The sequence below is a fragment of the Natator depressus genome, chromosome 8 (genome assembly GCF_965152275.1).
Source record: "Natator depressus isolate rNatDep1 chromosome 8, rNatDep2.hap1, whole genome shotgun sequence".
In the NCBI taxonomy this organism is placed as follows: domain Eukaryota; kingdom Metazoa; phylum Chordata; order Testudines; family Cheloniidae; genus Natator; species Natator depressus.
The window spans coordinates 71,995,448-72,009,983 of record NC_134241.1 but is presented as its reverse complement, the minus strand read 5'-3'; the positions used below and the strand labels follow the sequence as shown (position 1 = coordinate 72,009,983).

The window sequence follows — 14,536 nt, the reverse complement described above, 5'->3', positions numbered from 1 at the left end:
CATCCACAACACCCTGGATTTTTAAAATGTAATTTGAACAACAACAACAAAAAATGTTGCTAAGCAGCAACCTCATTCAAATGATCTGAAATAGGTATTCTTACTAAAATTTGTAAAGCATCTCTGGGAACTTGCCAGGTATGCCAGGTGAGAAAAGGAAAGAGAATATGTCCAAAATGCAGCAGAGTATGCATCTACTAGGAGAGAACTGACCTAGACAAGTCAGTTGCTGTGCATGTATTGTTTGAACCAACTTTATATGAAATATTGGTTTAATTACATAAGTTAAAAGTGTCCCTGGTTTCAGTGTGTGTCATTGGTCAAGGTTTCAGGCATAATAGAAGTCCTGCTTTTCTATAAATAAAAGTGGACAGTTTCTTAAGTGTGGTCTTAAGTATGTGTTTGTTTTCCTTCAAACTCAAGCATGCTTGACTTCAGTTTCCCTCCACATGTTTTATTCAACAAACAGAATGAATGCTATGGAGGTTATGAGAAAGCAACTCCCACTCATCAACAGTGAGGCTGGGAGTACAGGAGCATGTTCCTCATTGGTCTCTCTTATCTGAATTCTCCTTAGAGATTCCAGTTCAACAGAGAAAAGGAAAATATTAATGACCAAATTCTAGAAGAGACTCTGTGTGTGTGTGTGTGTGTGTGTGTGTGTGTATGAGAGAGAGAGAGAGAGAGAGTGGGAAAGTTACGTGAGGAAGAAGGGAACCCTGAAGGTGATTATCCTAATTATGCGATCCAGAGCATGCCCTTTTCTCATTTCTCAGGAGCAGTGGCACTCGACCTCGAAGACCTGGAGAATGGTTTCATCACTGGTGATGTTGCAGTAAGTCACAACATTGTGGTGTCTGATGTCCTCTGGCACTGAACTCACTGTTTGTGCTGTAATGTCCACATAATGTTATCATATCCTGATGCCATGTCATGTTGAAAATGTGACTGCCAGGCTGTTGTGTCACAATAGTTTTGTGACTTGACCTCCATTTTGACATTTTGGAAGCTTCTTCCCTTCCAATCCTGAATGCTGGGAGGCAGTGGAAAAGTGTGTCTCATCTGTTTCTCTCCTGCCCAATACACCCAGTTGGCTGCTCAGAGGGATAGAGAGGGCTCCCAGTGTCTCCACAGTATTTGCTCAGCACTTCCCCATAGCTGTGTCTGTCAGGCAGCATATGGAGGGCTCCTGTGTTCATTTCAGACCTATGGACTCTAGAACAGGCACATGCAGGTCCTTGGCAAGTTGCATGCCACTCTAGAGCCATGGGTTTAGTATTACTTTTATTCCTAGTTCAGAGTAGAAACAGCCAGTGATTTTGTTAAGCATCATTGTTGATACATGCTAATAAAGAAAGTCCCCTTTTCCCCCAGGAATTCAGTGGGGGTTTTTTTGTTGGCAAAACAAAGGTGGCAGCACGTTCACCTCTTTCTGGCAAAATAACATCAAATTTGAACTCTCTTATGTGATTCAATGAAGGAATTGCTATGATCTTAATAAAACATCTTCTACTTATTTAAATGCACCATTCACCTACTCCTGCTCATACTACACACAGTCCCTAGTTTGGAGAAGGATGACTTTCAACTAACACATACATCACCAAAGGAGAAGATCTACCAAAAAAAAAAAAGGGGGGGGGTAATAAAATCCAGAAGAGAGAGCTCTGAAAGAGAATCTAATCTTAGCAGTACAATGTATTAGAGAAGTGACCAGAGCTCACAGATACTGAGAATGAAACTAGTTAAAATTCTGCTGCTCATCCTCTTTGTACAGCGTGGGGGTGGGGTGGGGGTGGGAGAGTTCCTGTATGATTTGACTTGCCAATTCATTTGTAGAAACAATTATAAAATGCAAATATTTATGAATCACTGTATATGTTGTAATCTTATTTTCAAAACAAACATTGCCTTATATTGTAGTTCCTTGATGCTGTGAGTTGAGATTTTCCAACATTTGTCCCATTTCAGGCAATGAGCTGCAGGGGATAAATGCTGCTGCTCAGACAGAGGGGATGTATGGTAACTCCTAGAGCATCATGTGTTTCTGGCAAGCTATTGCCTCCATCGAGCATGTGTTTTTAAAAATATTCAAATTAGAATAATATGTATAATGATATTCTTCATATTTTAATTGTGACTTAGGCAAATGATATAGCCAAGCTGTACAAATAATTTTCACAGCAGATGACAACATTCACGTTTAAGTCTGGGCATGTAACACCCTGACACAAGGTGCTCTTTGATTCATAAGGCAGGGAAGTTTTCTGTTAGATGTAGCTTGCGTTACTTTTACCCAGCAGTTAAATATATATTGCAGAGTGCTACAGACGGAAGGCATCTCTGCAATTTACTGTACACAAGTCAAGAGTAAAAATTATTGAGAGGGGTGGGCCAAAGGAAAGGGAGTCAAATGGGAATGAATTAATGCGGTTTGGAATCATGGATATCAGAATGTTGAACCACCTGGTGAATCACCTGAGCAAGGTAGAAGGCCTGCTGGTAGGAAGGAGGCAACACTTTACAAAGCTGGCTGGAGTTATGACGTCAGCCTTTATTTCAGGCATCGGTCTTTGTGACTACCAAGCTGCTATCAACTCTTGGGGCCCTTCTGGACTATCAACTGCTCTTAGGTACCCAAATAGCATTGTCCAGAGAATGCCTTTCTCAGTGTTTGCTTACCAGTAAAGTATAAAGACTATGGCATTTCCTTTCAGATGTGAACCCAACTTCAATAATCCACGTCTTTATCACCTCCATGGCTTTGCAGCTAGTTTGCTGCAATGTGTGCTACTCACTATTGATTGTAGATGCTACACAGTTATTTCAGTTGGTTCAAATGTCAGCAGTCTGTTTTTGAGGGAAGAAGGATATCGCAACAAACACATATTATGTCATTGCTCCATGCTGTATTACACTGACTCTATCCATTTCCAAGCACACACTTTGGCCTGGCTCCATGCTTCACTACACTGGTTGTATCTAATTCCAAGCACAGACTGTGTCATTGCTCTGTGCTGTATTATGCTGACTGTATCCAGTGCCAAGCACAAGCTATAGCATTCCTCCATGCTATTCTATGCTGACCTTGTTCAAATCCGAGTATCCATTACAGTAATGCTCTGTGCTGTTCTACGCTAACTGTATCCAATTCCAAGCACACATTACATCAGTGCTCTGTGTCATTCTATGCTGACTGTACCCAATTCCAAGCACATACTACAGAAATGCTCCATGCTATTCTATGCTGACCGTATCCAATTCCAAGTACACATTACCTCATTGCTCCATGCTGTTCCTTGCTGACTGTATCCAATTCCCAGCACATATTATGTTATTGCTCCATGCTGTTCCACGCTGATCGTATTCAATTCGTCCACATATTTTGTCACTACTCTGTTCTGTACTTCTCTGACTACCCAGTACCAAGCACACGTTATGTTATTGCTCCATACTGTTCTATGCTGACCATATCCAAATCCAAATATGCTTTACATCATTGTTCCATGCTGTTGTGTGCTGACTATATTTCCAGTTCTAAGCTAACATGATGACCTTGTTCCATGCTGTGCTACACTGACTATATCCAGTTCCAAGACACATGACATCATTGCTCTGTGCTGTACTACACTGACTGTATCCAGTTCCAAGCTCACATGATGTCATTGCTGTGCACTACTAGGATGACTATCTTGTTCCAGCACTGCCTCAGGATCCTGACTGTAATCTGTAAAACTCTGGGGTAACCTCTTCCTTCTGCAAGCCAAGACAATTGCTCTCAATGGGAACTGTGGATGATGGTCTCCAGAGCACCCACCCATCCTCTGACTTACAGGACATCCCTTATGGGGTGCCTAAGTTCCACCAACCGTATCCAAGAGCTGGTAAAAGCATTTTATTAGATAAAAAGTGAAGTTCCAGGTATTAATCATGTAAATACTGATGCAGTGACACACGTACAATTTTATAGTATGAATAAGGCTCTGTGGGATACTAGCTCTTAAATATTTATTTTTTCCCTTTTTTCATACCAGTGTCCTTTGTTCTCTTGAAATACAGGTGGTCACTTGGTCTCAGGGTGAGATACTTGGGAGCTGTGCAGGATGATCTCAGTGAGGCTCTCAGCTGTGGAATTCCCTATCAGCAGAGATAGGGTAAGACAAAGCATTGCTATCTTTGTGGCTCAATGTTAGACCTATTTCTTCAGCCACATGAGAATGGGAAGAATTAACCAGCCCATGTTTCTCCTAGAAACAAACCTTAAGTATAATTATCACCTAAAGAAGTTGTATAAATAAGGGAAAAGTGCAGAATATGACCACGTGAAACTGAAATGCTGCTGTTCTTCATGTGTATATGAGGGCTGGATACTACAGTGATGGGTGCATTAGAAAGGTATAGTGCAGATGGAGAGATAGGTTTGGAATTGCACATCCCACAGGTGGGTTATTGAAAGGACTCTCCTATGGAAGAATAAGAAGGGCTGTTATGAATTGCAGAATAGGATGCTTTATAGAATATAAAAACTGCAAACCACACTTTTCCTGCATGCTGGGTTTTCAGATCAGAAGGCTATTTGCTCCTAATGAAATGCTACATTCTTAAATATAGCACCTTGCTCATATTAATCTGAATGTATTTACTGTACTTTACAGTTTTTAAACATGATTTTGATAAAGTCTTGGTTTGCACGGCTCTCTTTTGTGTGTTCTTCTTTTTGTCTGTACTGAGTATTTCTTTCACTATACAATATCTGTGGGATGGACAAAAACTATTATAGTGCCAACTAGTTCTTTTCACTATATTTTTTCTTCTTTTACTAAATCAGACAATTGTTCAGCTCCTTATTTTGCGGTCAAAGTATTGTTCTTATAACAGTTTCTGTCTTTTATCAGATATTTTGTAAAGAGCATTTTATGGTGTATGTATAGGGTCAAATCTGGCTTTTTAAAGTGAAAGCCACTCAAAAAGTTGGCAATAACATATATACCATACAGTTGCAATAATTGAAACACAAGGTCAGTGTGGTATCAGGCTAGGTGTGTGCCTAGGTGTGAATGGAGGTTTGGGTTATGAATAGGAAATAAACATATCTATATGCATAATTTGCTTTATGAGGCATATTGGATGGTATGTATAGAAATATAGTGCATGAGGCATTTCAAGCAGGATACCCTTATCCTGGGTTTTAGGCACACTGCACCAGCTTTTCCCCAAGTCGTGACCCTTCTCACTGCTAAGAACTCTTATTCATTTAGTACTTGTGGGCATGACTCTGTTCTTTATACTTTACTTGAAATAACCTAGAAAGATAGTACACAGAATATGGAAAATGAAACCATCATTAATCTACCCCATTGCAGCAAGAGTACAAAGACATTGTAGTCAAATAGTTTCCCAAATATAAAATTATTTTTGGAACCAATAGAGATTATACATGAGGTTTCTATAGGGGCTTTTTGCAGCAAAAAAACAAGTCATAAAAAGCTTTTGTCAGAGAGATGGTGAGAGCAAGACAGTGAGGGAGAGTCTTATGAGACCCAAAATAGTTTTTCACTGAAACAAGCAAAACATGATTCTGTATCCAAGAACAGTGTAGTGAGTAAAGCCACCATCATCAAGTTATAAAATGAATATCACATTGTAAGATGAGTTCTGCTGTCCTGTTGCCTTGAATATATTTCTTCCAATAAAGGAAAATGTTGAGGCTTCTTGCAGCCAGACTTCCAGGTATGAAAATTTGTCAACCCTCCAGCTGGTATATTAAGAACTACTAAGGACCAAAAGGCTGTCTAAGGGTCAAGTACAATGTCCTTAGCCAAAATATGATGAAGAGTTTCCTCCATTCCTAGTGCACTGGCGCACCTTGGTCCCTCCTATTCTCTGTCTTGGACATATGGTAGTCTAGTCTCCTGCGGGCTGTAATACTTTGGTCTAATTTCAGTTGTTAGTTTTGGTGTGTAGGTGCTGGATGGTGTTGGTGGCCTGTGATATATAGGAGATCAGACTAGATGATCTGGCCTCCCTTCTGGCCTTAAACCCTACGATTCTATGAGTTCTGATGGAGTATTGCATCCTGTGTGGAAAGCATCATAAAAACATTTAACATTAGTTGTCTTCTTCCCCTTGCTTTAATTGAACAGGTAGAAAGATAAAGAGACGACATTTACCTCCAAATTGATGTGCAATGCATTTTAAGAGAGAAATTCTCCTCTGTGCAAAAAGCCATCAAAATGGGTGTTGCATAGGCTTTTTGCTAGCTTTGTGTCCAGGGGTGAATTTCACTTTATGTATAAATATGGTCTGCTACTGCACTCTTACTATTTTTGTGTGTGTATATGCCTGAGCGATTCTCACTCCTGAGCTGGTCACATAGGATCTGGATAAATCAGGACATGAATTCTTTATCAGATTTCAGTTGTATAATATGTATGCATCTATAACACCAGTATGTAATGCAAGTGTATATATTAAGTCTACATACATATGATATAGAGTTTTTATTAAAATCTATCATTTATATATTTCTATAATGGTAGATCTTTTTCTCAACTGTTTGTGAGCCCCAGGATATGCAATATCCATTCATTTGTGCAGGGCTACACTCTGATGAAACACTGATAAAAATGAAAATGCTGCTAAGAAATGTGGGTCCCCAGGATAGTGGGAAGCAGCCATTTCAGAGTATAATACACTTTTTTATCTAATAAATTGACTTCTCCTTTTCCTTTTTTTAAAAAAAGAAATCCTCTGTAAAACATCAACAAAGAACATGAAATCTGTGTACACACAGTGCACTGCAGAGAATGCCAAAAGGTAAAACTTTATGTAACTGGGATGGAATATTAAATATTTAAGATGTAGGGAAATAATTCAAAGAAAAGTCCTATTTCATATTATACATACTAAAGTTGTCCACTGTGCTCGACAATGCTCCTTGTTAAAAAAACGCACAGAAATTCTGCCTTACTTTTAAAATCATAGACATGAGAGATAGGAAAGACCTGTTAGGTCTCCGACATACTGAATCCAGATCTCATGTCTTTGATGGTTACCGGGAGGGTACTAGCTTTTCTTGGGATGAGGTCCTTCAAGATATTCCACCACAGAATGAAAACTTCTCCAGCTCTTTAAAAGCTTAGAAAAATCTTTGACACAAATTGTAAGTGAAGTGAGTTAACCATTCTTTGTAATATGGCAATTAAAAATTTAAAAACATTATCAATGCACAATTAATGGTAAAACATTCTATTGTATGTTTTTCACTACTACAGTTGATGCTACAAATCCCCACATAAAGTACTTTTTCAGGATGTAGTCCTGTAGGGGCTGAGTGCCCTCAGCTTCCATAGACACTTATGTTACTTGAGGACAATTGGCATGTTGCAGGATTAAACCTTTAATGTGCAATGTTTTTACTGGGTATGGGAGGAGCTGTGGTATATTGTTTCCATTTACAGTGCATTTGCTGTATTTCTGCTGGGTTAGGTTCTTCACAGTTTAACATTTTGTAGTGTAGATTTTATGGTGTGAATGATGTATGGTTTTCACAATGGGTTCTTCCTACTGAAAGGATGTTAATAACTGCTAGTGTTTCATTCTTCAGATTTAGCTAGGCTCTTGTTTTCATTGGTCATTTATAGGCTTTAATAAAGGATAACAGAGAATTTTCCTAGTTGTATGATCAGAGACTAAAAAAGCAGAATTTTACTTGAACTACCTTCAGTTCCATAGCCATCATAATCATTTTTCTGTTTGTTTAGACATTTAAACTTTCCCTCATTCCTACAAGGGCTTTTCTCGTACCCAAGATTGAACAGACAATAACATATTAAAGGTAAATGTTTTTCTTTATAGAAATAACAGTAAATTAGGAGAGTAAAAGGTTTTATTTCTTTGTCATTTTTCAGTGTGTTTTTTATTTCAAGAGGCAGCCAGTTTTAGATCTTTGTTTTCATCAAGTAGAAAGCAATTTCACTGGTAAATGCTTCTTTTTACGTATAGCAAAAACAGTGGTGCTGGCTGAGCAAAAGTAAATGAATTATTATTACTTATTATTTGTCTTGGAAGAGCAAGAAGTTGATAAGGAAGACTTTCTTTTACTTTACTGCAATATTTTTCTATCAGTTTTGTGGAAAAAAAGACTAAATACCAAGGAAATAAATGTTTTTGGTAGAATTTTATGGCAAATAAACAACAGAAAATAATGCTCTCTCCTCATTGGCATCACAAGTGCACTTCTTGGTGAATAGAAAATGCAGTGCGTTGAAGTTTGATCCTACTGGGGATAGACCATATGCAAAACTTAAACAATACATGCTGTTTGTAACATGGTGGCTGTTACTGCTTGCTGAGAAGTTGGTCTATTTTCAGTTACCTTCGCGTTCCTCTGCTTTTGTCTGATCTGACTACTTTACAAACGTGTGTACAAAGTCAAGCTTAAAAATTGCAGGTTGTGTAATACAGAAAATGGAACAATCGCCTTCGCTTAGTCAAAATTGTTCTTCTTCAGTCATCATGTGGTACCTTATTTTTTAAAAAAGATGGAGTGTTGAATGATGAGTTCTGGGCTTGTGCTTAATCATTTTCTCCTACAAGAGCAAGGAAACACAGGACTTTTTATTTCATGTTATTAGCTGGGCTATCACTGGGCTGCTCTGTGATTATAGGTCTTTTCCCTTTGCCTCATCAGTTTATGTCATAATGGAAATAACATGGTAGTGCTGAAGGAAGCAACTAGTCATAGGGATGGGATGGGAATCGGAGTGAAATACTGTAGGAAGAAACTGTTCAGACATCCTGCCCCGCTTAGCAGATACCTTCTTTATTCTGCTGCACATTAGGATTGAGGAGGGAACAGAGAGAGAGAGAAAGAGAGAGAGCACTATTATTCCTTTGCAGCACAGCAGTGTATGCACAAGTTTGAATACTGTTAGAAGGAAGACAGTATTTTGTATTAAATATATAACCTGATCCTGCAAACTGTTAGTCACATGAGCAGGCTACCGAAGTCAATGGGACTGCTTGCATGAGTGAACGTGCAAGGTCGTCATTGTCTTATTTTTATTACTTATTATATGTATTTTTGTAGCATTTAATGGGCCACGAACCGCTGGTAGGCACTCTACAAACAAATAACAAAAAGGCAGTCCCTGCCCCAAAGATGCCATCTTTTATTACTGGTATGTCATAAAAATTTCTTCCTCCAAAATGCTATCTTCCTGGTATAGAAATTGCGGAAGGAATTAAATCTGGGGAAGGTTTCAGGTCTACGGAATACACAGTTTATGCAGGTTTAGGAAGTCCCTTCACCCATGGCACTCTTAAAACATGTTGCAGTGACTACTTTGTCTGGTATTCTGCATTCCAAAAAGAGGAACAACCACAAGGAAGGCCACCCAGACCTACAGCACGGCCTTCACCAGGGTCCCAATTCAAGAAAGTATTTAAAGACATGCTTATGTCCATTAATGGGTGCTTGTATGAGGATTTAGCCAGCCAGCCAGAGTAAATTAACACTTTAAAATCTAAATTCAAACAAGAGGTTGAGAGGCAGAGACTTACATACTTGAAATGTTTAGTCCTGTATAGCTCATAATAATTAGGTAATTGCCTTGCCTGGAGCCTGAAAAAATGTGGGTGGAGTGCTTAAGGGTGAAGCCTATATAGCCTGTCAAGTATGAAGGGTAGCCATGTTAGTCTGTATCCAGAAAAACAACAAGGAGTCTGGTGGCACCTTAAAGACTAACAGATTTATTTGGGCATAAGCTTTCCTGGGTAAAAAACCCACTTCTTCAGATGCATGGAGTGAAAATTACAGATGCAGGCATTATACTGACACATGAAGAGAAGGGAGTTAGTTACCTCACAAGTGGAGAACCAGTGTTGACAGGGCCAATTCAATCAGGGTGGATGTAGTCCACTCCCAATTATTGATGACGAGGTGTCAATTCCAGGAGAGGGAAAGTTGTAGGCTTCTAACAGTATTCAGGAGGTTTTAGCTGAGGGCTGTATGTGATGGCCAGTGGTGTTCTGTTATTTTCCTTGTTGGGCCTGTCTTATAGTAAGTGACTTCTGGGTACTCTTCTCGCTCTGTCAGTCTGTTTCCTCTCTTTTTTACCCACAAAAGCATATTCCCAATAAATCTGTTAGTCTTTAAGGTGCTGCCGGACTCCTTGTTGTTTTTATATAGTCACTATATTCCATTACTAATGTCCTGAGCCAAGTCCCAGGTTTGACTCCAGCTGTAGCTGGGTAGTGACTAAAAGTTGTGAGCATTTGTTGGCTGTTTGGTGGCATGTGAGAAAGCTACAAATGATTTTATGAGCAACTCAGGTATGGGGAGTGAGGCTCTTTTGGAGAGAGAGGACTAAGAAAACGATTGGCCTGGCAGAGCTAAATCTCCAGTTCCAGGAAATCATTAAGGCCAAGGGTAGAAGGAAGGAAAGGAACTGGCAAGTCCTTGGAGGAGATGGAAATGAAAAAGAGTTGGCAGAAGCAAGGTAAGGGACTGGTAATTCTTTGGAAGAGCCAGAAACAGTCTGGTAATAGTTCTAAGATATAGGTTCATATATAGGTGCTGGAATTGGGAATGCAGGGGGTACGGCAGCACCCCTGGCTTGAAGTGGTTTCCATCATATACAGGATTTACAGTCTGGTCAATGGCTCTCAGGATCCCACTATAAAAATTGTTCCAGCACCAATGGATTCAGAAAATAGGCAATAAACCTGGAATTTAATGGTTCCTGGACTGATTAACACACCCAAGAGACTTCACCTCCTAAATAAGTATCTAGCAAAAGTCCTTCAACAAGGGATGATTTTTGAAGCAGTTTTTATAACATATTTGATTCTGAACTGGCAAGAGGTGAAATTAAGACTGTATGTTTATTTTTCCTGACAGTTGCTATAACAATAGATTTGAACTATTAATACAGGTACCAGTTGCTATATGGCTGTGTAAACCATCACTATAGGAATAATCACATACTATTTGTATGGGAATGTAAATATGTTCTAGTGCACACATATTTACTAGCATCTAGTGGTCTGTAAATGGTGGTGTTCTGCTGACTTTTAGGAACTTAGCAGCCTCAAGGGACCAAATGTTGGCAGCAGATTTTTTTTTCTTGTGATTGTGTAGTTGTATAGAAAAGGCTCAGCATGAACATCTATGGGAAAACCAGAGTAATAATATGGTGCTATGGAAATTCAAGGGAAGGGAGGGGAAAAGAAATGAAAAGTCGGGGGGAGGGGGTACCTGACAGGGGCTTGGGAAAAGTAATAATCAAGACTAGTAGTCACCAAGTGGTACTCTTGTGCTGTTTTGAACCTGAAAATCAAAAGAATAAGTTGTCTGGAGATTGACCATTCAAAGAAACTTAAAAGCAGGCAAGAAATATCCCAAACCAACTTGAGATGTGACACAAAAGTGCACTTCATTCATTTATTATCATCTTTAAAGTGTCCAACTTCAAAACAGGAGTCAATTCTAAATAGACAGCAAAACAGAGATCTGCCAGTCCAAATACACATTATCAAAGCAGTTTGCTAGCAGCACAATACAAAATCTCCAGGCTTTTTGCAAGTTTTTAAAGAACAGGTATCAAGTACTCCTGGATAGTTGCCTAAATTGCCATTTGCATTGTATCTTTTGGTGCTAAACTCCTCTGACTGATTTGAACAATTCCTTGTAGTTCCTCAAACTGACCTTTTGCCTTCTGGATCACCTGATACAGACGTATTATAGAACCAAAATCTTGTTTTCCTCCACCTCATTTTAATTATTTCCTAGTTTTTCATCAGTGTCTCAAAAAGAGAGAAGAGTTTGAGGTGAAATGGTCAGGTGTCTTCACACCTTCTCACCTCTCACTTTTACTATTTGGGTGTTTCTCACAGGACTGAATTTACAAAGGTATGGCTAATGAGGCCTCCGCATCTGTTGGTCACATCGTATCCCTCTCTTTTACCCTTCACCTTTTATAGCTTTGCCATTTCCATGCTGAAACCTCTTTTGCAGAAAGAAAAGGAGTATTTGTTAGTCTCTAAGGTGCCACAAGTACTCCTTTTCTTTTTGCGGATGCAGACTAACACGGCTGCTACTCTGAAACCGCTCTTTTGCAGAGAGGCTCTGAATTCTCTTCCCATTAACCGGTGCTCCAGTATTTACCTACCTCTGAACATCCTGACTTAAATCTCAGCAGTCCTGTTGCTCTAATGTGGTACGTTTGTGGTTGATTTTCTTGCTTTTAATAGAGACAGATCTGATTGCATATAATGTGGAAACTCTAACACAAGTGAACTAGAGGTAGGTCAAACTAAACCCTGGATCAGAACACGCTGGAGCTTTGGGAGTGTTCCATAGTTAAACCTTGATCTGGATTTTGCAAATGAGCCCATCTTTATGATGGGCCAAATGAAAACCATAGATCCAAACAACTGAGAACATTCCCTTGTTCAAAATTCAGATCTGTTCCAGACAACTGGAAAAGGGCAAATATAGTGCCAATCTATAAAAAGAGAAATAAGGACAACCTGGGGAATTACAGATCAGTCAGCATAATTTCTGTACCCGGAAAGATAATGGAGCAAATAATTAAGCAATCAATTTGCAAACATCTAGAAGATAATAAGGTGATAAGTAACAGTCAGCATGGATTTGTCAAGAACAAACTGTGTCAAACCAACCTGAAAGCTTTCTTTGACAGGGTAACAAGCTTCATGGATGGGGGGAAGTGGTAGACCTGGTATATCTTGACTTTAGTAAAGCTTTTGATACTGTCTCACATGACCTTCTCATAAACAAACTAGGGAAATTCAACCTAGATGGAGCTACTATAACGTGGGTGCAAAACTGGTTGGAAAACTGTTCCCAGAGAGTATTTATCAGTGGTTCACAGTCATGCTAGACGGCGTAACAAGTGGGGTCCGGCAGGTATCAGTTCTGGGTCCGGTTCTGTTCAATATCTTCATCAATGTTTTAGATCAGGGTGGGCAAACTACGGCCTGCAGACTGGATGCAGCCCATCAGGGCTTTGGATCTGGCCCGCGGGATTGCCACCCCCCGTGGCACCATGGGGCTAAGGCAGGCTCCCAGAAGCGGCCAGCACCATATCCCTGTGGCCCCTGGGAGAGGGGGTGCAGAGAGCTCTGCGCCCTGCCCTCGCCTGCAGGCACCACCCCCCGCAGCTCCCATTGGCCGGGAATGGGGAACTGCAGCCAATGGGAGCTTCAGGGGAGGTACCCGCAGGTGAGGGCAGCGCGCGGAGCCCTCTGCCCCTGGGAGCCACAGGGACATGTTGCCGGACGCTTCAGGGAGTGGTGCAGGGCCAGGGCAGGCAGGCAGGGAGCCTGCCTGAGCCCCGCTTTTTGCCACTGCCACCCTGGAGCCGCTTGAGGTAAGCGGTGCTGGGCTGGAGCCTGCACTCCAAACCTCTCCTGCACCCCGCACCCCAACCCCCTGCCCCAGCCCTATATTCATGGCCCTGCATGCAATTTCCCCACCCAGATGTGGCCCTCGGGCCAAAAGTTTGCCCACCCTGATTTAGATAATGGCATAGAGATTACTCTTATAAAGTTTGTGGATTACAGCAAGCTGGGAGGGGTTGCAAGTGCTTTGGAGGATAGGATTAAAATTCAAAATGTTCTGGACAACCTGGAGAAAGCCGGTCCGCCGCTTGTTCAGAGAAAGGCCCTGGCAGGCTGGACCGATTTGTTTACCTGCCATGTCCGTAGGTTTGGCCGATCGCGGCTCCCACTGGCCGCGGTTCGCTGCTCCAGGCCAATGGGGGCTGCGGAAAGGGCGGCCAGCATGTCCCTTGGCCCATGCCGCTTCCCGCAGCCCCCATTGGCCTGGAGCGGCGAACCGCGGCCAGTGGGAGCCGCGATTGGCCTGCGGATGCGGCAGGTAAACAAACCGGTCCGGCCTACCAGGGGCTTTCCCTGAACAAGCGGTGGACTGGCTTTGAGAACCACTGGTCTAGATAATACTTTGTCCTGCCATGAATGGAGGGGACTGGACTAGATCACCTCTTGAGGTCCCTTCCAGTCCAGTGATTCTATGTTTTCACTTGAGCCTGTCTCGAAAAGAAGCAGATTAGCACCACTGGTTTCCGTGGGAGATGAACTGACATATCTCTGAGTACAAAATTTGACCCACTGAGTACATTTGTTGGAATTATCAAACAGTTGCACATTCAAACAAATGCTCTGAGTGTGCTTTTTATTTGAATGTTCTCACACTAATATAGGAGTGTTTATGCATTTATTTGAATGTATAATCCTTGAAATTAAGTCCAGCTGTGTTTATTTCAAATGTGTGATGCTCCAGATATAGCTTTGCTTCTGTATGCCTATATCTGAGCATTGCTTGTGTACATCTACATCCAAGCATTGCTTCTCAGTGCATTGTTAAAAAGTTAATAGAGTAGAGCATACACCATCTTCAGATGTGCATAACTTTATTTTTTAATCAATATTTATTTTAAAATCTCCAAGCACCACTCTTAAGGGAGGACTAAAGTCCATGCCATGTTTG

At 40.8% G+C, this 14,536-nt stretch overlaps 1 long non-coding RNA gene across 2 annotated transcripts in view; it reads left to right on the top strand.

Moving 5' to 3' along the window:
* Positions 1 to 4,099: 4,099 nt before the first annotated feature.
* Positions 4,100 to 14,536, top strand: part of LOC141992341 (uncharacterized) — a 92,313-nt gene continuing 81,876 nt past the window's right edge. For both annotated transcript variants that reach the window (XR_012640578.1, XR_012640577.1), the window contains exons 1-3: positions 4,100 to 4,154; positions 6,744 to 6,816; positions 7,764 to 7,837. This is a non-coding gene — a long non-coding RNA (uncharacterized LOC141992341). The remainder of the gene's footprint in view (positions 4,155 to 6,743; positions 6,817 to 7,763; positions 7,838 to 14,536) is intronic.